The 25,188-nt window shown below is 43.7% G+C and overlaps 2 long non-coding RNA genes across 2 annotated transcripts in view; one reads left to right on the forward strand and one right to left on the reverse strand.

The window, feature by feature from the left end:
• The window catches only part of LOC311604755, a 99,980-nt gene that overhangs the window by 52,710 nt on the left and 22,082 nt on the right, over window positions 1-25,188 (forward strand). The window lies entirely within an intron of this gene.
• LOC311604489 lies at window positions 307-25,172 on the reverse strand. The gene is made up of 3 exons (XR_014781516.1): window positions 24,796-25,172; window positions 4,136-4,333; window positions 307-904 (listed from the first exon to the last, which is right to left on the reverse strand). It is a non-coding gene; the product is annotated as an uncharacterized lncRNA (long non-coding RNA).

Raw genomic sequence — 25,188 nt, forward strand, 5'->3', positions numbered from 1 at the left:
CCTCTCTCTATTAAAAGCAACACTGCCCATAAAACTCTCAGCATAGACTGCTTGGTACAGAGCAAACACTTACAGACAGCTCTTATTTATTTATTTATTTATTTATTTATTTATTTATTTTTGCTGTGTCAGATACAGCTGTACAAACAATTAGCAAAGAACTGCACCGAGAGTTGGGTGGCCGGATTGACTGTTACATACCTGCTAACGAATTCCCTTTACATACCTGTGGTTCAAGTTCACGGCAGACGAAAAAAAGAATAGACGTTACAACACGTCGTGAGCCTTCAGTATGATACAGTGTTTTGAAATTCCCACGTCAAATCTGCCAGTGACAAGAATCTATGATCCTTTCTTCTCTGTCCGTTGGGAAGAACAGCTGGACACCAGGCTATGTGTGCTTGTAAACAATTATTCAATTACCTCGTAGACTTGTCTTCTCCAAGCAGAATGAACTCAGTTCTTTTTAACCTTTTCCTGAGCGTGGTTTTGATTTTCTGTCCCTTTAATCATGTCTGTGGCTCTCCTCTGAAGCTTCTCCAAGATCTCCACTTCTGTCTCTGTGTTGCCGGAGCACCCGGTGGCTCTGGATCCCCAGGGAAAAGTTTTCATGACACTTTGTCATGACTGTGACAGTATCATCTCTAGAAGCCCTACTGTACAACAAAGGCCACTTTCAAAGGATCGCTTTACATGCCACTTCCTTTGATCTGAACCCAGTCAAGCCTCACTCTTCTGATCATGATAATGGTGGGAGGGATCCTTCCTTGCCAGAGTGGGGGACTCGGAAGATTCAGAGGACCCAGAGACTTGTCTGAGTTCCTGGCGCCTTTGGGTATAATAGCTGGGGCTGGGGCTGAGGTCATTGGCTCCAGTGTTCTTTCCACTGTGTCCGAGCTCATGCCTAGAAACAATTTACAAAGTACATGGTCATCTAAATAATTTTATGCTACATTGCCCAATAGCTCTTTTCTCTTCCCCCCACCCCCCGCCCAGTTGGATTGGGTTGTTACTAACTTCTCTCCTTTAGATCTCTTTTAGTCTGTCCTTTGGTTCACAGACCCTCCATACTCTGACTGCAAGGTGGTGGGCTCAGAGGCGTGTGCTGAGTGTGTCTAGTTAGGAAGGGCTTGGGAGAGATGCTTTCAGAGCTACTTTGTTTCAAAGGTACTGATTGGGTTACCAGAAGGAGGTGCATGGTGGTGAGAAACTGTTACCTGTAGGACTCTTGATTTGTTCACTCTTACAATTCACAAAAGTAGTATGCGAGTCACTGTGTGAGAGTGCACGGCATGTATGTGTGTGTGTGTGTGTGTGTGTGTGTGTGTGTGTGTGTGTGTGTGTGCATTTGTGTAATGTGACAATGAGCCCTCCCTGGTGCTCCCTCTTGCAGGCCCAGAGCAAGAGTGACTTCTCAAGTTTGTTACCCAAGTCTTTGGAGGAAGAAGGGTCAGGATCAAGGCTGAAGGATTGACCTCTTTACAGTTATTGGTCCTCTCATGCTATAGGATGAAAAATAGTGTATTCTGATGAGGCAAGCACAGTGATCATTTAGGATCTAGAATTCCTAATGATTGCCATTCCATCATGGAAGAAGGATTTCATATTTACTTAGGAACTGGGCAGGCAGACAAGTAGGGACATTCTAGGATCACATGTGGCTCCGGGAGGAATGTTGAGACACTGGAGCCTGGGCCAGGCAAACAGACCCACCTGAGGATCTCATGGCCTATCTGTGAGGAGGTGCTTATGCCAGGTAGTAATGTCCAAGCCAGAGCCCAGCCCAGGAAGGTGGGGGTAGGGTGAGGCTTGGCTGGGGGGCTCTCAGGGTCTAGGGGCTGCCATTAACTGGGCACCTCTCCAATGTACTGGTGGATCTGCAGGCAAATTGGACTTGCATCAGTTTATGGAAACAGGAATGGAGGTAGCTGTTCTTCTCTTCCGAGGAGTCCCAATGTGAGCTGATATGGTCCAACAAGGAGTGAACGGTGGCTTACTGCTTCCATGGTATTGTCATCCTTCCAATCTATGGCTGCCTTCACTGCATGCCCACGCCCCTGTTGGGCCTTTCATTGTAGGGAACTCAGGGGACACACAAGGATGAAACCCAGAGCTCGTCCTTGCACCAGAAGCACCACCAGTTCTGGGCAAAAAATGAAAGCAATATATATATATATATACATATCTCAAACTTATAATGGTGTGGCACACACCTTTAATCCCAGCACTCAGGAAGCAGAGGCAGGCTGACCTCTGAGTTCTAGGCTAGCCTAGTCTACAGGTTGAGTTCCAGAACAGCCAGGGCTACACAAGAGAAACTCTGTCTTGATAAAAACAAACACCCAAACCCAAGTCAAACTGCCACTACCAAAAAAACAATAACAAAGACAAAAACAAAAAAGCACTCCCCCAAATAAAGTCACTGGTTGTTTGACTGAATTAACAAGTCAATTTAAATATTTTAATATATTCTTATGCTCATTTACATAAGCAGTTAAATAAAAACACCGAGAAAGGGTCCTTGAGAAGAGGAAGGAGAAACTCGAGGACAGCGCATCCGAGACTGTTCATGAGTGTCACTCAGGTGGGAGACGGCAGGAGATGTGAACAAAGCCGTCTCTTCTGCCTCCGCCATTCTGACTTCATTTATTTGAGGTGGAGCCTGGCATTGATTTTATTTAAAGCTACCCAGGTGACTTAAAGTAGGCATGGTTGGGATGGAGGGATAAGAGACTAGGAAGAAGCCAGACTCTGAGGGCCTGAGCGGGATAGCATCGTGCAGCCCAGTTCTGGGGAGCACTTAGCTGGCTGGGACTGGCGCAAGGCAGGTAGGTGTGGAGTTATGTGGCTGGCTAGCTGAAATTTGCAAGCTTGGGTGACTTAAATATACATCAGGCTGTCTAGGTTTTGGCTCTGCTGACCTAGAGCTGTGGGTTCTCGTGCATCTGACTGCCCAGCAAACCCGAGAAGGGGACCTTCTACACTACTGTGTTAGCGGGACTTTTCCTGTTCTCTGGGGAAATGTGGTGTGCATATACCCTTCTCCAATTCTGTATCGAAACGTGAGTCTCAATGTGATGGCATTAGAAAGTGGGGCCTCTGGGTGGTAAATCGGACTTGGGGGTGGGGTCCTCAAAACTTGGTTTGGGGCCACCAGTAGAGGGACTCATGAAGTCCTCTTGTCCTTATCCTACCAGGTAAGAGTTGTGGGGAAGATGGCGGTCAGGTAAAAGGTGTGGGGAAGATGGCCATCTACACCAGGAAAGGACTCCTGTAGGAGCCAGCCATGCCAACCACCCTATTTTTGGACTTGCAGCCTACAGAACTGTTAAGAAATGAATTCCTGTGGTTTATAAGCTTTCTGGTCTATGCTAGTTTGCTGTTGTAGCTTAAAGGAAGTTGGGAACTACTCCTGAAATGACATAAGGATGTTCTCATAAAGGGTTCTTATAAAGGGTGAGGATTCCTAGATGCTTTCCTTGGAGGTGTGATTCAGGAGGTAGGGGTATACTCCTGCAGTCTCAGGGGTAAAATGAGCTTCAGGTCAGGGCTGCGGTCAGGAACTAGGCTCAGTTTGGGGGACTCAGTGGGTATGTGCATCTCCTCAGGCACCTGACTTCACGCTCAGCAGGCTGAGGGCAGGAGCCAGGAGTATGTCCTCTTAGCGACTCCCCACCCCGGGCCCCAGGTGGGTTTGATGTGGTTCTCAGCCTCACTTCCAGGATGCTGATTATGAGAGAGAGGATGCGGTTATTGAGGGCCTCCGAGGAGAAGCCTGCTCCTGTCATGTTCTCCTGGGTGTGTCCCACCTGCAGCCTGCAGGCAGCACATGTCCCAAGATGCCATGAATAGAACACATGTGGAGATAAGAATGTGATTTCTCAATGTCAGAGAGTTGGACACGCCTGTAAACCTCTGAGAACCATTACCAGGTGTTTCCACCACTGTCCTCCCGGGTTCCTGGATGCTCAGTGGTGTTGAGGACCCTGATGCTGTGTTCTCTGCTTCCAGAACCTTCTCATTCTCATATATTGCCAAGGTTCCAGGCTGTGGCTGGCTTAGCCACGCTCCCCAAGAAACTGACCTCTGCTCTTCTACTCAGTTGGGCAAAAGGTCATTATGTGAGTTCACAGACCTTCTGGTTGGTGAAGTCCTCAGACGGCCTGCAGATGTGGTTGGACACTTGGTTCCTGTCTCTCATTTGAAATGCAGAGTGAATTCACACGTGGATTGGGTGTAAAGGCCACAGCAACATAATGTCTTCAGGGCTAGTATTTCAGAAGATGCAGTCACCGCTCCACATCGATGGGGCATTGGTTCCAGAACTCTGCACCTGCAGATGATGAAACTCATCTTATAAAATGCTGTTGTACTTGCATAGAAACAGTGGTGCGGTGTCTGTATAGTGCAGTGTTTGTGCAGAATTACAACACGCCTCTCGATTCCTTTCTCTCTCCTGGTTAAAATCTTGGAAATACTTCTTTAAAAAATGGTATAAGTATCATTTTATTATTGAAAGATTATAATTATTAATACATGTTAATTGTGCATATTGACATCTCCTTGTGACATTCCTGTACACACATACTATTTTGCTGAGTTATGGTACCCAGTGTTAGATCTACATCATAGTCATTATATTGCATTGTTTAAGAAAAAAAATGAGAAAAAAACCACTCTACATGTTTAGTACAGGCATGATTTTAAAGCAGTTTTTAATATGTAGTGTGTTACATCTGCTAATGTGGAACCCATGGGTACAGCGAGTGGACCGCACAGTGAAGTTTTCCACAACAGCCCTCGAGAGACAGTGATAATGTAATTTTGGATCATGACAAATGTTTACTTCTAAAGTGCATTAGACCTCTCTTGCCCTAGGATCTAATTCTCAGTGGGGGGTGGTGGTGGTGAAGGACTTATTGGCTCTAGAAATTAAAAACCCTGATATTTGTGGAAGCCTTTGGTGACTCCCGGCCTCTGTTTCTCTCAGTTGCCTTTGGCTCTGTTTCCTCTGGGGATGCATACGGTCCTCTACAGAAGCTGCCTGACACAGCTCCAGTTCTTCCATGTGCAAGGCATACCTTCCTAGAGGAAGAGGGAATTGCTACCCGGAACCCACTACTAAACAAAACCCCAGTTGTCTGTATAGTGAGGCATCATGGGGTATACATCTTCCCCAGGACAGAAACTGGTCAGATTGGCACAAGCCTCTCAGGGTTGATCCTGGAGGTAACATCCACATGATGACAATTGGATAAAGTACAGTATGACCGGAAGGAAACGGAGAACGTCAGTTACAAAAGCAATGGATCTTATTATGCTATATAACTAAGACACACCATTTTAGATGCACCGTTTCCTTTCTTGTTGTTGATGTTTATCTTCATTTTGGTGGTGCTGAGGCTAGGACCCTAACCTCACATATGTTGGGAGAGTGCTTTACTACTGAGCCACATCCCCACCCTTGGCTGTTATTTTCTATTTTTCTACTTTAATAGAACATGATATGGGGGCTGGTGAGATGTCTCAGGAGTTAAAGGCTTTGCTGTCAAACCTGGCTACCTGAGGTTGATCCCTGGAACCCACTTGGTGGAAAGAAAAGAACCAAAACTCTTGAAAAAGTATTTTCTGACCTCCACATACATACCTTGGTGGGTATACATGTGGACACACACACACACGCACACGCACAATTAAAAAAATGTCTAGTAGGCATTAAAAAAAGAAAGAAAGAAAATCATGCAAGATGCACGGGGCCAAAATAATAATAATAATAATAATAATAATAATAATAATAATAATAATAATAATAATAATAATAAATAAATAAAATTTTTAAAAAGATGCATGGGGTCAAATAATCAAGTTAGATTCTTGAACTAAAGGTGGTTATTTGAGATGCCAATTAGTTCCAAGACGAGAGCAGCTGTGTTAGAAGCTCTATCTTTGGGGCTGTCACAGGTCTAATAAGAATTGCTACCTACTACCAATATTTTGCTTATTATTTCCCACAGTTTCATCCAGCAAACGTTCACAGGGTAGATACACTGACTGAGGAAATCACTGAGGCTCAGGGGAATTAAGGCCAAACTCTCCCATCCAGCCAAGGTCTGAGCAAGCATGGGTGGGGGACCCAGGCGCACCTGCTAATAAGGAAGAAAAGCCTCATACTTCTCTGTCACATGGTTTTACCTTATCGGAAGCTGTGAAGTAGGATTCAGAAAGGAGAAAGGATGCTAATCCTCCACTCCACCTAATCTCTACTTCCTGTTTCATGAGGAGTCAACAAATGACATATGATAATTCAGGACTTGCTGTTTAAGCAGTTTTGTCATAAATAACACAATATTGAGTTATACCCCAGTCTCAATGGTTTTGTTTGTAAGAACCAAAGTCTAGGGAGCCAAAGATAGTTCCTCTGTAGCTAGAACAGGCGTTTGTGGGCCTTCTCCGCACTGTCTCTGGAGAGAGAAGATGCTAAACAGCATAGGAAGTAGGGCCAATGTGACTTGTTTATCAAGGAGTGGTGGGTGCTGGCTAAGGAAACAGTGAAAAGCAATAGCAAGATCGCTGAGATGGGTTGGTGTGTAAAGCACTTGCTGGACAAAGCTAGTGACCTGAGTTATATCTGAAGGACCCATATGGTGGAAGGAGGACTGACTTTAGAAAGTTGTCCTCTGGCCTTCACATTGTATGCCCTTCACACAGCTCATATATACACACACACACACACACATACACACAGACACACACACACATACACACAGACACAGACACACACAGACACATAGACACACAGACAGACAGACCCACATACATACACACACACACAGACACACATATGCACAGACACGCACACATACACACACACATACACACACACAGACACACAGACACACAGACACACACACACAGACCCACATACATAGACATGCACACATACACATAGACACAGACCCACATACATATACACACACACACAGACACACATACACACACACATACACACATAGACACACAGACACACACAGACACACATACATAGACACGCACACATACACATAGGCACAGACCCACATACATACACACACACACAGACACACATACACACAGACACGCACACAGACAGACCCACATATATAGACACACACACACACACACACGCATAGACACAGACACTGCACACAGACAGACACACACAGACAGACCCACATACATAGACACACACACACATAGACACACACACACAGACAGACCCACATACATAGACACGCACACATACACATAGACACAGACCCACATACATACAGACACACACACATATATACACACACACAAACACACAGACACACACAGACACACAGACACACACACAGACAGACACACACAGACAGACCCACATACATAGACACAGACACACACACACATAGACACAGACATGCACACAGACAGACACACACAGACAGACCCACATACATAGACACACACACACACACACACATAGACACAGACAGACAGACAGACAGACACACACACACAGACACATAGACACACAGACAGACACACACAGACAGACCCACACACATAGACACACACACACACACACACATAGACACAGACACGCACACAGACAGACACACACAGACAGACCCACATACATAGACACACACACACACACACACACACATAGACACAGACAGACAGACAGATACACACACACAGACACATAGACACACAGACAGACACACACAGACAGACCCACACACATAGACACACACACACACACACACAGACACAGACACGCACACAGACAGACACACACAGACAGACCCACATACATAGACACACACACACACACACACACACACACATAGACACAGACAGACAGACAGATACACACACACAGACACATAGACACACACACAGACACACACACACACACACATAGACACACACACAGACAGACACATACACACACATAGACACATAGACACATACAGACAGACCCACATACATAGACACACACACATACACACACAGACACGCCGACACACACAGGCACACACACACACACACACACACACATCAAAAAACGTGAAACACTGTCACGTAACAGATTTATACAGTCAGCAATGGCAGAGCTGCCAGTCATGGGCCAAAGCAGGCCTGATGCGGTAATGTCCCTCTCAGCACAAAAGCCCTGCTGGCTGCATGGGCATAATTCCTCTTGTGGGCAACTCTGCTTTCACCTTGACCCGTGAAACTTTTCGTTTCCTGGATTTTTATCTTGTGTATGTGACAAGACAATTTAGCTTAATTGGTTTGTGATAATTAATAGCTTTTGGAAGAGTGGTCGGTGGTGGGGCCTCATGCATGCTCGGCAGGAATTCTAAGCACGGAGCCACACTCCCAACCCTTCCTATGATTGAGAGATAAACAAGATAGACCTGTTTTTATTAATTTATGGAAGACTTCTCTCATCAAAGACTTTTTACCCCCCTCCTCCCATGAAGAGACATTAGTTTTGGGGAAAATAGGAAGGCAGGAAAACTAGGTGTGATGGAACACACTGCCATTTCAACACTTGGGAGGCTGAGGCAGAAAGGTGGCAAGTTTGAGGCCAGTCTGGGCTGCATAGTGTATTGTGACTTCAAGGCTAGTCTGGCTACTTAGTGAGACCTTGTATTTAAGGGGATGGGGCAAGGAGGAGGAGGAGGAAGAGGAGGAGGAGGGTGAGGAGGAGGAGGGCAAGGAGGAGGAGGAGGGTAAGGAGGAGGAGGGCAAGGAGGAGGAGGAGGGTGAGGAGGAGGAGAAGGAGGAGGAGAAGGAGGAGGAGAAGGAGGAGGAGGCGAACACACAAGAACTATGGCACACACTGGGGAAATGGCTCATCAGGAAATAGTACTTGCCATGCAAGCTCAGTAGCCTGAGTTTAATCCCTGGAGCCCTCATAAATATGGAAAGACAGAACAGGCTTGGCTGACTGACACATGTGTGCCACAGGTCATGTGCTCCCTCCACAATACAGAAATAATTAAATAAAACATTCAAATGAAAAGAAAATCAAACAAAGCTAAAACCCCAGAGAAAGATGGATAGAAGGAAGGAAGGAAGGAAGGAAGGAAGGAAGGAAGGAAGGAAGGACAGAAGGAAGCGTAGAGATGGGACTGCTATACAGAAGGGGTTCTGAACACTCCAGAGATTTCCAGGGAGGAGAACCGGACTGCATGGGTCCAGCTGACTTACAAGGTGGGAAAGATGGGGCCATTCGCTCAGGGCTCTATCTAGTACAGTATTTTCTCAGCAACAATAGGACTCAACAAAACAAAACAAAACAAATTAATCTGTTGCCATTAGGTTGAGACTCGGGACATCCGGGACTAGGGTAGAGAACATACGTGCTTGGCTTTCAATGTGATGCTAGGAAGAAATGGAATTTCAGAACACTGAATCACAGGGACCGTGCTAGCTATGAGTGGAGGGGCCTCAGCTGGGGCCTGCTTGAGATGCAGAAGGTTGCAGCCACACACTCAAACAACCTCTGTAATATCTGTATTTCATTTTTTTCTCAAGTCAAAGCCTAGCACTTGAAAGCTAAGGCAGGTAGGGCTTAGAAAGGTAATCTTAAGAATTTGGTGTTATTTGAAAATGACAGCAAATGTTCCACGGCTCTTTAGGAGTCTCAGAAACCCCAAACAAAGACAGCATCAAGAGCCACCTTTACTGTGTAGAGGGTAGCATTGGAAATTTGACTTTGGGTGTAGATATTGTAAAGTTTTGAAAGACCAACCAAACCCTAAACTAATCTCTTGCCTCGTTCATTTTCCATAGGAAAAGCTGAGAGTATCTCCAGAACAGGGCTGGGAGTGTTCACCACACCCTGAGGATTAGCCCTGAGTAAGCAGGAAAGGAAAGTTGTGAGTCAGAACCAGGCCTCTGTCCACACCCCGCCGCAGGTCCAAGGTGGCCTCTCATCCCCACAAAAGGCTCTGAGACTATACACTGTCAGGACCAAATCACGGTGGTTTTTCTTTTTGTTCTGAAATTTAATTTTTTATTCTCTGTGAGTGGGTTACATACGGCTTTAAAGAACTAGTTTCCTTCATTTGTTTTCCCCCATGGTAAACAGAAAGAGGGCGATGTGCATACAGATGAAGTTGGACAAGAGTAACTTGAACACAACTTGGTTTCAAAAAGACTTCGTTTATGGCTCCTCCTCTGTAGGGCTGTAGGCAGGTCAGTTCTCCCAGTTACAGAATCCTCTGTCTAAAACTAAAAATTTGAACTCCATGATCTCAGTGTCCCCTCTATCTCTAAGGATCTGGTGCCCCAAACCTAACAGGAGATACACTGAGCCCAGTCAGTCCTTCATCTGTCACGGCCTCAAGGCCCCAAGAGAAGGTCAACTTTTATAGCCTTAGGAGAGAAGGAAAGACTGGGGAGGAAAGGCCTCCATCTTTATTACTCTAGAATGTGAGGGGTTTGTTAGTGCAGGCAGGACTTAATACATTTTCATCTTTCAGAATCCCTGGGGCCCTATGCTTCTATCCCAGCTTCTCTTTAAGCTTTATTTTTTTCTTACAGGATCAATAATTTCAACCTTCTCCCCTTATCAGTCCTTTCACCTCAAGCACTCACTCATGGAGTGGTTTCTAATGTCAGTTGTCACCGGCTGTCTCGGTTTCCAATCTGCGTTCCTCCTCCATCCTCTCCCCTTGCTCAACATTTTCACTGTCAGAAACCTCAGCCTTAACTTGGCCTCCTCTTATGCACCATGGACCCAGCTTCTCCTCCGCTCGCTTGCTTGGGGTTTGCAGAGTGTGTGCTTACATCTGGATCTCGCACGCAGGCGACAGCGAGTGGACATTGACGTCCTGCTGGTTTGACTAGTCTTGACTGATTGACACAGGAATCACTTAGTTTCCCAGGAGTCTTAGGGAAACTAAAAAGCCTATCTTTTCTGCCCAGGGATGACTGTTGTGGCTCTGTTTTTATGACCTTTAAATGTCTCTCTTTTATCTTATTTTTGGTTTTTCGAGACAGGGCTTCGCTGTGTACTCTTGGCTGTCTACTCCATAGACCAGGGTGGCCACTGCTTCCCAAGTGCTGGGATTAAAGGTGTGTGCCACCACACCCTGCTCCATGCTTTTATTTAAAGCTGTGGTTACATGTGAGAGACAATATTTGGCAAACTACAAACTATAGCAGTTAAAAAAATTAAATAACCTTAAGGACATTGGAAATGGTTTGAGGTACTGTACAGGGTACTGACAACGCCCTGTCAGGACTGGTGTCAACGTGGAACAGTAGATAAAGGAGCACTTGCTCTGAGTGCCTGGCCTTTCTGAAGGCACATGTGTTAGGAAACAACAGCATAGGATGGCTCCGTGTACTTACCAACATTGTTTTCATGCAAGACAGATACCCAGCTGAAGACAGCGTGCTTTGGCTTTCTGATTAGATCACAGAAGTATAAATATCACAGCACTTTTATGTGTTTGCGTGATGTGAACCAGCAAAGTTCTTTCCTCTGACCCTTCATTTTTAATACAGGCCTGTTTGGAGAAGCGTGCTATTTCTTGCCACCGCACTTGCTCAGTATCCGATTCTCTGGTTTGCATTATTTGAATAAGCAGTAGGTTTACAGATCAAGTAAAATTTAAAAACAAAACCACTAACCTCGGCAGATCCTGCTCTGCATCGCTGAAGGTCGGGAGTGAGGGCTCCCAAGAGGGCCGCGTGGGGACTGGGAAGGTAAACTCAGCCTGCTAGCATCCCTGTCCAACAGGCGTCCCACTTCACAGGCTAGCAAGCTCTGCTTTAATAATGGAAGTGGTAGGCTCCTCAGCTGGGTTGAAGCATTTAAAAATATAATGGTTTGCATACTGTGCAGCGATTTGTAAAATGTGAATGCCTACAAAAGCCGTGGTTACCCAGCATAACATTATCTTATTTTTTAGTTACACAACCAGTAAAACAGCTGGAGGTCTAAAATCATGGCCTAGCACTAATGCCTTACTACGTTTTATCCATGCAGTAAGGGCCTGTCCTTTTCAGTGAGGCAATGGGAGAAAGTGGAGTGATTACTGGCAAATTAACACTTCCAATTTTAATAGAGAATCAGGCCTACATAACAGCATTGAAATTAGAATCCGTGCCAGTTAGCTATGGCGCAGCACACATTGCGCGTCAGATGCACACCAATGGGAGGGCTGCGTTTTGTCATCCAGCCGAGCCTTAGTCATCAGCCAGGAGGTAATACCTACTCAGCTTCACTGAGGAACTCAAAAGCAGGCTATTTCACTCCATGGCTTCTTAACATAGTTAAGGGCGTCATCTGGGCAACCACAGCAGAATACAAGCAGCAGTTAGACGTGCTTGCTTCTGCTGCCTCTGTAAAAACACAAAGTGATTTATAACCTCCTGGCCCCTTTTACATTTTAAGCCAATCTTTTGGCCATGATCAGTGATTTTTCTGTTACCAGAGAACGCTACGTTTTCTCACATTAACATATCGATGCTGGCTTATTTGACGACAAAGCAGCAATTTTGTAAGTGTGATCCAGGATGGTTCATCAATGCATACAGACACATGGTAGCTTTACACGGTTGCTGGTTTTAAAGATGGTGACTCTGGGGCAGACAAGGTGGCTCAGCAGGTGAAGATGATGACCTGAGACCCAACCCATGGGAGAGAGACAACCCCTGACGCTATTAACGATACTCTGCAATGCTTTCAGACAGGAGCCTGGCCTAACAGTCCTCTGAGAGGCTCTATTCAGCAGCAAATTGAAACAGATGCTGAGACTGACATTACTGTCTCTTCTTGTGGAAGAGTGAGGGGAATGACAGAGGGACCCAAAGGGGACAGGAACTCCACAAAAGACCAACAGAATCAACTAACATAGGCCCATGGGGGCTCACAGAGACTGAAACACCAACCAAGGACCAGGCATTGACTGGACCTACGTCCCCTACACATCTGTAGCTGATGAGCAGCTTTATTTTCATGTGAGTCCCTATCAAGTGGAGTGGGGGCTGTTCCAGAGATGGACTCTGTAGCCTGCTTTTGTGTCACTTTTCCCTAGCTGGGCTGCCTTGTCTGGCCTCCCTGGAAGAAGTTGTGCTTAGTCCTGATGAGACGTGATATGCTTGGGTGAGTTTTGGGGGGTACTCCCCTTTTTTGAGGAGAAGGGGAAGGGGGAAAGGGGGAAGAGGATGGGAAAGTGAGATCAGGAGGAGAGGAGAGATGGGGCTGTGATAGGGATGTAAAGTGAACAAATAAATAATAATAATAAAAAAAGAACAAAACTCCTAGCTACCTGCCTGGCAGCTTGAATAACTGATATCTGTTCTACTTAAAAAAAAAAAACCCACAATACCCTGAATTTAAAACTAAATATTTCTGATTTTTCTCCTATTCTTGGAGTTGTGTCTATGAGGTGACTGCAGAATTGGATAGCTACAGGTTGCCTCTGTTATGTTCCTAAAGGCCCATGCAAAGGATCTGGTTCCCACTTGGTGCTACTGGGAGGGGTGCAACTTTTAAGAGGTGGAAACGGGTGGAAGATCTTATATTATTGGGGTATGTCCTTAAAGGAATCCTGATTCATTCTCTGTCTCTATCTCTTTCTCCTCCCACTGTGCATTTAGCCACAAAGTGACTGGCTTTGCAGCTTTGCTCTGCATACAGTCTCCACCATGACTGTGCCATAAGCCCTCAGGCAACTAACTGACCGTGGACTGAGACCTCCTGAACTGTGAGCCAAAGAAAACCTTTTTGCCTTTTAAGTTAATTATCTTAGGTGTTGGTTACAGTGATGGTATGCCAACAAGTACAGGGCAGTTCAGTTTCTTGTACACGCTCCGCCTACGACTCACCCAAACCAGGCTACAATACTACAAAGGCGGGTAGTCCTCCTTATAGCAGATCCTTTGAGGACTTTTTGACTTTCGAGTGCATGGTGATAAACACAAGCATTGTGTAGAAGCCAGAGTGCTGTGATGTTTGGATTTCACCCTTTCCTAGGCTAGCAATGCGAGGCTTGTCTTCTTTTCTTATGGCTCGGCAGCATCAGGGACTCACAAGCCTCCTTAGCTGCACAGCCACAGTGGAGGCAGCTGATGTGCTGGCAAAATGTGTGGGTGAGCTGGTCTGTGTTTGAGTTACCTGGATTAAGTGAAATTTTTTTACTTGTCATATTTTCAATTTTGGATGGGTTAGCGGGGCTGTACCTCCATCTGTACATATAAAACATGTCTTATTTGTGACAACACAATGGACATAGAAGTAGTTTTCCTGCATTTATTGATATAAATAAACATTTGGTTATTCAAGGAAGCTTTAAAGTTGCTGGTGACTGTCCCCTGGCAGACACCTGTTTCTATACCACCCTCTAACCCCTGTCGTTGTTGTAACCTGTTTAAAACTGTGGCTCCTCTTTAATATCCGTTTTTCTTTTTGTCTTTAGCATAACAGAAGCCATTTTATTTTTGAGTCTCCATTTGGATCGTAAGATGAAATTAAGTTCATGTTCTCAGGCTCTCCTTGCCTGGGAGCTTGAATAGTCTTCTACTTACAGTTCAATCCTTGTTGAATATTCTGCTTGAGTGAATGATTTATGTTCTACTTAAACAAAAATCACAGTACCCTGCTAAGTTGCTTCTCCTGGCACAGTGGGAAACTGGAAAGTCCCCAAGCCTATATCCTAGCCAATCAGTTTAAAATACTTTGTCTAGCTACCTAGATACAGTGTACTCAGAACAAAATCAATGCTTCTTGTGTTTAAGCTAGTCAAAGTGATGTAATGCTGCCCTTCCCTTGCTTTCCACCTGGTTACCTGGTAGTTACCTGGTTATGGGTTTTCTTATGTAAAGCCTGCCTTAAAAACAAGCCAGAATCACAGTTTGGCTCCTGAGTTCACCGTGTCCCTGGCCACGGTCAGTCTTGGGGTGTTGCATTCAAGAAACCATCCGTATCTGACTAAGATTGGCGTCTGGATGGTTTATGTGGCAATGCTTATACAACAGCATCATCTCTTGGGGTGACTTTCCCTCTGAAACCCTAAACTCAACCACCTCCCTTGACCACAGACTTTTATCTATACAAGTAACCCCATTACTCCCCTAAGTGTAGCCTTTGAGGCATTTATTGCCTCTCTCATTCAATTTACCTTTCTTCATGATTTTTGCTGTTATAAATCGTATCATTTAAAATTATCCTTGGCCTGGCAATGTGGCTCAGTAGGTGTGATGGCTGTTTTTGTTGACAACTTTACTATACCCGAATTTATCTAAAAACTCCCAATGGTGCACACCTTTGAGGAATTTTTAATTTAATTTAAAATGGGAAGATTCTTTTCTAATCTGGATCTTTCAGATGGTTTACTGGCTAGTTTTGTGCTAACTATCTACAGTCATCAGAGAAGAAGGAGCCTCAGTTAAGGAAACACCTCCATGAGACCCAGCTGTAAGGCATTTTCTCAATCAGTCAGTGATCAATGGAGAGGGCCCAGCACAATGTGGATAATGCCATCCCTGAGCTGGAGGTATCGGCTTCTATAAGAAATCGTCCTAAGTAAGCCATGAATAAGCCAAGAAGCAGCACCCCTCCATGGCCTCAGCATCAGCTCCTGCTCCCAGGTTCCTGCCCTGTTTGAGTTCCTGTCCTGACTTCCTTTGGTGATGAACAGCAATGTAGAAGTACAAGCCAAATAAACCCTTTCTTTTCCAACTTGCCTTTTGGTCATGGTGTTTTATTGCAGCAATAGAAAACCCTAACTAAGACGGATGGGAAAATCCACTTCTAGTCTGAATCCTTGAGGTGAGAAGACATGCCCTTAATCTAGATCTTTTGAGATGGGGAAAACCTGCCTTTAATCTGGGCAACACCTTTTGCTAGAAGCCTATATAAGGACATGGGAGAAGGAAGTTTTTTTCTTTTGTCTGCCTGTTTTCGCCTCACTAGCGAGTCCGTTTGTTCACTGGTATTAGAGCCCACTTCTTTGAGATTCCAGTGTACACTGAAGACCAAGTGAGACACCAACCTTGCGGACTGAACAACTACTGGATTCTTGGACTTTCCATTCATAGGCAGCTATTGTTGGATTAGCTGGACCACAGACTGTAAGTCTTTCTAATAAATCCCCTTTCTCTCTCTCTCTCTCTCTCTCTCTCTCTCTCTCTCTCTCTCTCTCTCTCTCTCTATATATATATATATATATATATATATATATATATATATATATATATATATATATATATATATATTCATTCTCTAAGCTCTGTTACTCCTGCGAACCCTGACTAATACAGTAGGGAAAGGTGCTTTGCTGCCAAACCCGGTGACCTGAACTCAATCCTTGAGACCCACATGGTGAAAGGAGAGAACCAAGTCCTGAAATTTGTCCTCCTGCTTCCACACCTGCATCATAGCATGTGTGTGCCCCCTAAATAGCTAGATGGAATTAAAAACCTCAATATGATTGCTGCTGTGTGAATAGCATGTTGTGAACCCTTTCAACTATCAAGAACCCAACACTTTTACTGCATATTAGTACTCACTTTTTATGACACATTCTGTGGTGATTACTAAAGAGAAAGACAGTGGCATTTTTTTTCCTAATTCATGTTATGTTTGAATCAGTTTCTGTTTGACTCTATGTCTATACTGGGAGGCCCTTCTCTAGTACAGTGGTGAATAAGATATGTAAGTTTTTTTGCTGATTTTATTTTTTAAAGAAAAAATTTATTATTATTATTATTATTATTATTATTATTATTATTAGTTGTTGTTGTTGTTGTTGTGGTGGTGGTGGTGGTGGTGATGGTGTGTGTGTGTGTGTGTGTGTGTGTGTGTGTGTGTGTGTGTGTGTATGTGTATGCATTATGTATCCGTGAGTATAGGCCTATAAGTGCCTCATAGGAGTGGAGGTCAGAGGACAGCTTTGTGGAGTTGGTTCTTTCCATGGCATTTGGGGTCTAAACTCAGGTCATCAGGCTCAGTGCAGCAGACACTTTGAAACTTTTACCAGGGGAGTCTTCTTCCTGACCCCTTTGTTGTGATTTGAAACTCAGTGTTATAAACAGTGCTCAACAGACTCTCCTAACAGGAGCCTGCAAGAGGGTAGTTCTGAGAGTAATGTGGACGGCAGAGACTGAGCTCCAGAGGTTCCTGAGGGGGAACAGGCTCTCTGCTAGCAACTAGATAGAGGGCATTCTTGTGCTACTTTGGCAGAGGATCTGGCTGCCTTCTGCCCTTGTCCTAAGAACTTGCTTGAGGCTGAACTAAAAAAGTAACAGAATAATTTCTTCAGCAGAGGAAATTTCAAGATAGTTTAACGTTGAGGCTTTGAAATGGTTATTAGCGGTTACTCTTATGCATGGTTTCTATGATAAAGAGCAAGAAGAAAGAGAAAATGTAAAATGTGCAATTTGGAGAGAGAAAAAAAAAAGCTTAAGGCTACACTATAATTGCTAAGGAGATGATCACGACTGAGGAGAGGCTTCCTGAATTGCACTGGAATGAGGCAAGGGTGAGCTCAGGGAAAGACCCTGCTTAGCTAAGCAAAGACGAAGGGTCCTGGGTTCTTCATCTATGCTTTCAGAGAGCTGCTGAGCAACAGGGAAATCCCTTCAAGGGGGGCCTTGATGCTGTGGGGGGCCTTGTGAAAGCTATAGATGTTGGGTTGCAGCAAAGACCCAACATACCACAGATGCCAGAGCTGTGGGACATCTATAGAGGAGAATTGTTATGAGGAGGAAAACCAGCTCGCCGGAGATATATGCTGTAGGTAGCAATGCTGGAGGACCCGTGACATCTAAGCCCTTTAAAACTAAAATTCCAGACAGCAGATATGGAGATACAGGATTTCAAGTTTACTCTGCTGGAATTTGGTCTTGCTTTGTGCCAGTATTTCCCCACTGTGCCCCCACTCTCCCCTTTTGGAATGAAAAATGTATATTCTTGCCGTATTCTTGCCATCACATGTTGGAAATATGTAATTTGTCTTTGATGATACAAGGGTTTACAGTTAAGAGTTTGCCTTGCATCTCAGAAGATAGTGGACTTTGGAGTGCTGCACAGTGTTGAGGCTACCAAATACTACGTGGGCCTTTGAAGTTGGGTCAAATATTATTTTTGTGTTATGATATGGTCATGAGCCCATGGAATCTATGGGGACAATGTGGTGGTTTGAACAAAAAATGTCCCTTATAGGCTCCTGTATTTGGGCTCTGTCTGATGGTGCTGTCTGGAGAAGTTCTGGAACTTTCAGGATGTTAACATGTCTGTCGGTGTTGTCCTTGTTTAGTCAGCCATATTGCTGAGGTATCATGGATGAAGCTTTTCTCTTTTCTAGGAGCTTTCATCTCATAGCACATTTCCTGGTTGTCTGGCTCTAACAATCTTTCTGCCCCTTCTTCAGTGATGCTCCCTGGGCCCTAGGTGAAGGAAACGTGTTGTAGATTTATCCACTGGGGATGGGTAGCCCACAAACAAGCGTTCTTTGCATTTTGACCAGTTGTGGTTTTCTGAAATGGTCTCCATTTGTTGTAAAGAAAAGTTACTTTGATAAGGTGTGAGAGCTACAATTTTCTGTGAGTGTAAGGATAAGTAGTTAGAATGCAGTTAGGAAGTAGGCTGGTTTAGTAATGTGGTGGTAGTGGGTTCCCCATGAGTAGTTAATATGCTAGGTTTCCAATACCAGGCATGATTTCTAGCCTGTTGAGAATTCCTTAAGTTCAACTAGACAGCTGATGATTAAAGTCAAAATATAAGTTCCAGTATTGTACCCTTAAGCCTTTCTGGTCACTGTTGTGGCCCATAGGTATCATAGTTAGGTAGGACTATCCTTTGCCTCCCTCCCTTGGAAACTTGCATAATACTTTCTGGTTTATGAAGCTAGTCCTAGGAAGGAGGCTTGGAGACCAGATGCAGTTTGAATTCTCCACATCCTATATCTGAAGTATATGGTATCTTCTCCAAGTCTTGCATCTGAAATGCATGATGCCTTCAGCAATAGAGACTTATGTTCAACTTCTGGCTGGCAACCAAGAGCAAGAGCAGCAGCCCATATTGTTCTGGGAGTCTCTTGGAATCCCACGATTAACAGCTCAAAGGGAGGTTTCCCATGCCAGACACTGGATTTTTGTTAGATAGTCTATGCCTCTTGTGGGGTGCATTATCATCCCATGTGGCAGAAGTCCATTTGAACTACAGGCAATATGGGGATTTCAATTACTCTTTAAAATAATGTCTCCCTATGGCTTTTCCAAACATTCTCAGTGTTATTTTCCCCTCCCCATCCCTTCCTCTGTGTGACCCTCCCTTCCCTTCCCCAGTCATTGCATGCCCCTTTTCCTTTCATAGTACCTGAACTCTTTCTACTAGTTAAAGATTCCTAAAGATTGTACTGCTAACCTAACTACTACTACTCTACTAACTTAAAGATTCAGAGCTAACAGTCACAAATAGGAAAGAACATAGGACTTTTGTGTTTCTGGGTCTGCATTATCTCATTTAGTATATTTCCCAATTTTATCTGTTCACCTGAGTTTCACGATTTCATTTTATTTTTCCCCAAGACAGGGTTTCTTGGTGTAGCTTTGGCTGTCTTGGAACTCACTCTGTAGACCAGGTTGGCCTTGAACTCAGGGATCTGCAAGTCCCCTCTGGGCCCTGGTTAGTTGGCTCTGTGAGTCTTCTTGTGGAGTTCCTTGACTCCCAAGTCCTTTTATCCTTCCCCCATTTTCCCACAAGACTCCCTACACTTTGCTTAATGTTTGGCTATCTTAGCCTTTCCTTCAGTCTTCTGCTGGATGGAGCCTCTCAGAGGACAGCTTGAGTTTCGAAGACTATCGTTGAGAGTGTCAGTGGTTGGCTTTCTCCTGTGCGGTGGGTCTCAGGTTGGGCCAGGCATTGGTTGGGCCTTCCCTCAATCTCTGCTCTATTTTTATGCCTGCACATCTTGTAGGCAGGGTAAATTTTGGGTTGAAGTTTCTATGGGTGGGTTGGTGTTCCCCTCGCTCCACTAGGAGTCCTGTCCAGTTAGAGGGTGTCCTCTTCAGTCTCCATTACCCCTGCTTCTAGGAGTTTCAGCTATAGTCACCCCCAGAAACATACCCTGCCCTAGGTTTCCAGGTTGTCATGGAGATGCCTCCACCCACAGTTTCTCTTCTCTCTGCAGGCCCTCTGTCCTCTCCCCAGGTCTGATCTTCACCCTCATTTCTCTCTGAGCTCCTCTCCTACCTTGTTCCCTCCTTAGTTGTTTTCTTAATCTTAGCCATTCTGATTGGGTTAAGACGAAATCTCAAAGTAGTTTTAATTCTCGTTTCCATTATTACTAAGGATGTTGCACATTTTCCCTGTTTTTTTTTTTTTGTCATTTTTCTTTCTTTTTTAGAGAACTCTTTTTTCAAAACTATAGCTCATTAAGAATTATAAATTGGGTCATTTGTTTTCTTGATGCTTTGTTTCTTTCTTCGTTTTTTCTTTTTTTAGTTCTTTGCATATTGTGGATAGTAATCCTCTCTTAGTTGTATAATGTACAAACTTGCTCTCCTACTTTTTACTTGATCAATTGTTTCCTTTGGTGTTCAGAGCTTGTTAGTTTTGTTAGGTCTGATTTATCAATTGTTGCCCTAAATTTCTGGATAATTGGAGTCCTGTTAAGAAAGTTCTTTTATTAATTTGAATACTTTAAAGTAGAGGACAGGCCGGGCATGGTGGTGCATGCCTTTAATTCCAGCACTTGGGAGGCAGAGGCAGGTGGATTTCTGTGAGTTCGAGGCCAGGCTGGTCTACAAAGTGAGTCCAGGACAGCCAGGGCTACACAGAGAAACCCTGTCTCGAAAAACAAACCAACAAACAAACGAACAAACAAATAAAGTAGAGGACTATATATGATTTCTTCTAGCAGTTTTGAAATTTCAGGCTTCACATTGAAGTCTTTGATCCATGTGGAGTTGGTTTTTGTGCAGGGTGACAGTTTTAATTCTCTTCTTCTATGTGTGGACATCCAGTTTTTCCAGTACCATTTGTTGCAGATGTTGTCCTTCCTTCAGTGTGCATTTTTGACATCTTTGTCAAATATCCGGTGGCTGTAATTATGTGACTGGAGTATGGATCTTGTCTTTTGTTCCATCGATCTGCATGTCTGTTTTGTGCCAATGGTATGCTGTTTTTATTACTGTAGCTCTATAATATAGCTTGAGATCTGGAATGGTAGTCCTTCTAATACTGTTCTTATCTGGGGTCTTTTGTGCTTCTATATGAGTTTTAGGATCCCTATTTATATTTTTGTGAATAGTATCACGGGGATTTTGATTGGGATTGAATTGAACCTATAAACTGCTTTTGGTAGATGTTCATTTTTTACATATTAATTCTACCAAATTTTGATCATTCTTCTATCTTCAAGTGTTGTCCTCAGTCTTTTCCTTCAGAAATATTATTTATTTATTTATTTATTTATTTATTTATTCCTTCATTTATTTAATGTGTATGAGTGTTTTACTTATGTGTATTTATGGGCATCATGTATGTACCTGATGTCTGTAGAGGCCAGAAGAGGTCATCAAGTTTCCTGGAACTGGAGTTGTAGATGATTGTGAGCTGCCATGTGGGTACTGGGAATCAAACCTGGATCCTCTGGAAGAGCAGCAACTGCTCTTAATCATAGCTGACCCATCTCTCTAGCCCCTCTTTACAATTTTTAGGTTTCCATGGTAGCGATTTCCCATATCCTTGGCTCAGTTTATTCCCAGACAATTTTTTTTGAGGCTGTTATGTTTTCTTTTCAGCATGTTTGTTATTGATATGTAGAAAAAGCTACTAAATTTGGAGGCTGATTCTGTGTTCTTCTACTTAGCTGGAAATATTGACCATTTCTAGAAAGATGTCAGTGGAATCTTCGATATCTCTTATGCACAATGTCACATCATCTGCAACTAGGAATCTTTGACTTTTCCCCCACTAACATCCGTTCTCAAGTTTCTTCTCTTGTCTTTGTGCTTTAGCTCAGGCTTCAACACTATATTGAAAAAGAGTGGGGATGCGCCGACCCTGTCTCATTACTTATTTCAGTGGAATCGTTTCAGCTTTTATCCACCTGGGATGATGTTGGCTGTAGGTTGTCACAGATGCCTTTATCATGTTGAGCTATATTCTCTCCAGTCCTGTTTCCCCTAGGACGTTTGTTATGAAAATAGGCTGGGTTTTATCAAAGTTTTTCCCCCCTGCATCTTTTGAGATGATCATGCAATTTTTGTCTTTAAGCTCACATATATGATTCATTACCTTTATGGACTTAAATATATATATTGAACCATTTCTGTATCTCTGGGACAAAGTCAACTTGATTGCAGTGGATGATCTGTTTGGCATATATCTGCATTCAGCCTTTGTTGAGGGGGTTGCATCTACTTCATCAGGAATGTTGGTGGGTAGTGTCATTGTTTTGTTGAGTCTTTACCTGGTTTTGGCATTAAAGTAATACTGGCTTCATAGAAGAAATTTGGAACTGCCCTTTTTGTTTCTATAGTTTTGAATAATTTAAGAAGTATGGTTTGTAGTTATTCTTTAAAAGTCTGGTAGAATTTTGCTGCAAATCCACCTGAGGCCCTGGGTCATTTTGTTTTGTTTTCTAGAAGTAGGGGAAAGTGAACTAAGGTGCACAGGTGTGTGGACAGCCCTCATGGTTTTTCATGGGTTCAGAAGGTGGTGGCCGTAGCGAGATCTGCAGTGGCTTCTGCTCTGACGTGCCGAGCTCACCTGCCATGTCCTTGTGCAGACCCATGTGAAGAGGCCGGTAATTAACACTGATTAGCATTATACGCAAAGCAGCCTCTGAATTCCTGAAAACCAGCTTAGGCAATTGTCGTCACTGGCACCACACGTCAGAGGGCTCTCTGCAGTCAAGCTAGAGTGAGCCTCATGACATTGCGTAGCTGAGTGACCTGTAAACTTGGCGAGGAATGCAAATGGAACAAGCTGGGTTTGGAGGGTGTATTCCAGTTTTCCTCACTTCCTGTTTCCAGGGTTATCTGCTCTTGGGGTCTTACTACTGCCTCAAACAAGCCTTCTTCTTCCTTTTCACTATCTGAACCTTTTCTATGTGGAATTCCTAGGTCTCTGGGGTTTCCTGATGATATTGAAACCACGCTGCCTAAGTCCCTTTTACAGAATGGTGTAACAGGCATACAAACTTCCTACATACTTAAATTATTATAACATCTACTACAATACAGACACAAAAGTGTTGCTCTACTGGATAATTTAGGGAAGAATGAAGACTATATCTGTTAATATAGCTAGCTTAACTTTTTATTACTGTTTACTTATTGATTGATTGGTGTGTGTGTGTGTGTGTCCATGTGCATGCATAGGAAAATAAAGAATATATATACTAATCTCTATATATATATAGATTAATTTTTTACTATTAATTAATTGATTAATTTGTGTGCAAGCACCTGTATGCCACAGTGAAAGGAAGTCAGAGGATAACTTTGAGAGTTGATTGTTTCCTTCTACCATGTGGGTCCTGAGTATTGACCTCAATTTGTTAGGCTTGCTGATAAGTGCCTTACCCACTGAGCCATCTTGTTCTTGGATATTTTATTTGACTTAAATTGTAGATAGAGGCTTGCTATATAGCTCAGGCTGGCATGGAATTCATGATTCTTGTATTTTTAGCCCCCTGAGGGCTGAGTTTTGCAGGTGTGCACCATCGCACTTGGCTAAAGAGCAGGCGTCACCTTTTTGGGTCTTTAATTTTATCTTAAATATTTTCAACCAGCTGTGCCCGAATCTGTAGATGTAGCATTTGCCAATTTGGGGTGTGTGTGTGGGGGGGCTGGCTGTTCTAATTCTTTTTAAGGGTTCTTTTGATCTCAGAGGTCAAATCCACTAGTGTGCCCATCACTCTTCTTAGACGTTTCCAGCCAGATTTTTGTTGAATTTCATATTCAGTTCTTCCACTGAGTGTCTGATCTCTGCCACCCAGACATATTTCTTTCATTTTCTTCCTGGTAGGTAATGTAATGGCAGTGGTTGCCTCCTAGATCTTTTGATTCAGTGCTATTGCTGATACCCCACTCCAATTTAATTTAGAAGTAAGTCTCCTATACTAAGATCCTTGTTATTTCTCATTTCTTCTACTTTCCACATTTCCATTTCCCAAGAGAATTATTTTATATTGATAATGACTTGACTAAACAATAATCTAGCAATGACTACATGAGTACTTACATTTTATCAAGATACAAAAAAAAATCCCTATTATTCTTGGTTACGTACATATGTGTGGGTATGTGCTCTTGAGTCCCTGAGCCCATAGAGGTCAGAGGCATCAGATCCCCTAGAGCGGGATTTACAGGTAGTTCTGAACCACCTGACATGGATGCTGAGAATCAAGCTTTGGTCCTCTGCAGGAGCAATATGTGTCTTAAACTACTGAGCCATCTCTCGAGTCCCCAAGCTTATTTCTTAAGCAAGTCCTTAGAGTAACCCATCCTAGTTGAAGAGGATATTAGTGATTTTTTTAATAGTCTTTATTAGATTATTTTCCTATTAACGTGTATAGGAAGTATGCAAGTTTAATTCGCCAAGAACTTGAGTTTCCAGGACATATAACTCTGAAAGTGAAAGCAATCCTCCACGTAATTCTTCCATTAAATCCTGATCTACAATGACTGGGCCTAAAACTGAGTCAGGGGTAAATTACTGGAGGCTATCTTTGAGATGTAGAGGAGAACCATCTACTTATTACTAGTGATGAAGAGAAGAAAACATACCATTTCCTGTCCCAGTGCACTCACTGGCACTCCCCCTTAGTGACACGATCACGCCATGCTTCCTCCTTGTGGTGTACACACTCTGAATGCAAGTCGTGTAATTCTGAGGATCTTTTGGCTTTGGGGCTTTGTTGGCCCTTCACCTTCCTCGTGGAAGGAGGAGGGATGTGGGGCAGCTTTCAGAGGCTCCCCACTGTCTTTGGGGGCCAAGGCTCTCAAGTAAAGGCGACTTCTTAGGTTACCTTCCTAGGTTCCTCTCCAGCTCTGAGTCCCGTCTGGAACCTTCTATCAATTCCTCTCTCTCCAGAACTTGCCCCGAGGGATAGTCATGTGACTGACGACCAGAACTCTCTTACAGACTCACACCAGCTGCTGACTTTACTCCCAATCTTT

The sequence above is a fragment of the Acomys minous genome (assembly GCF_964271855.1).
Source record: "Acomys minous genome assembly, chromosome: 9".
Taxonomy (NCBI): domain Eukaryota; kingdom Metazoa; phylum Chordata; class Mammalia; order Rodentia; family Muridae; genus Acomys; species Acomys minous.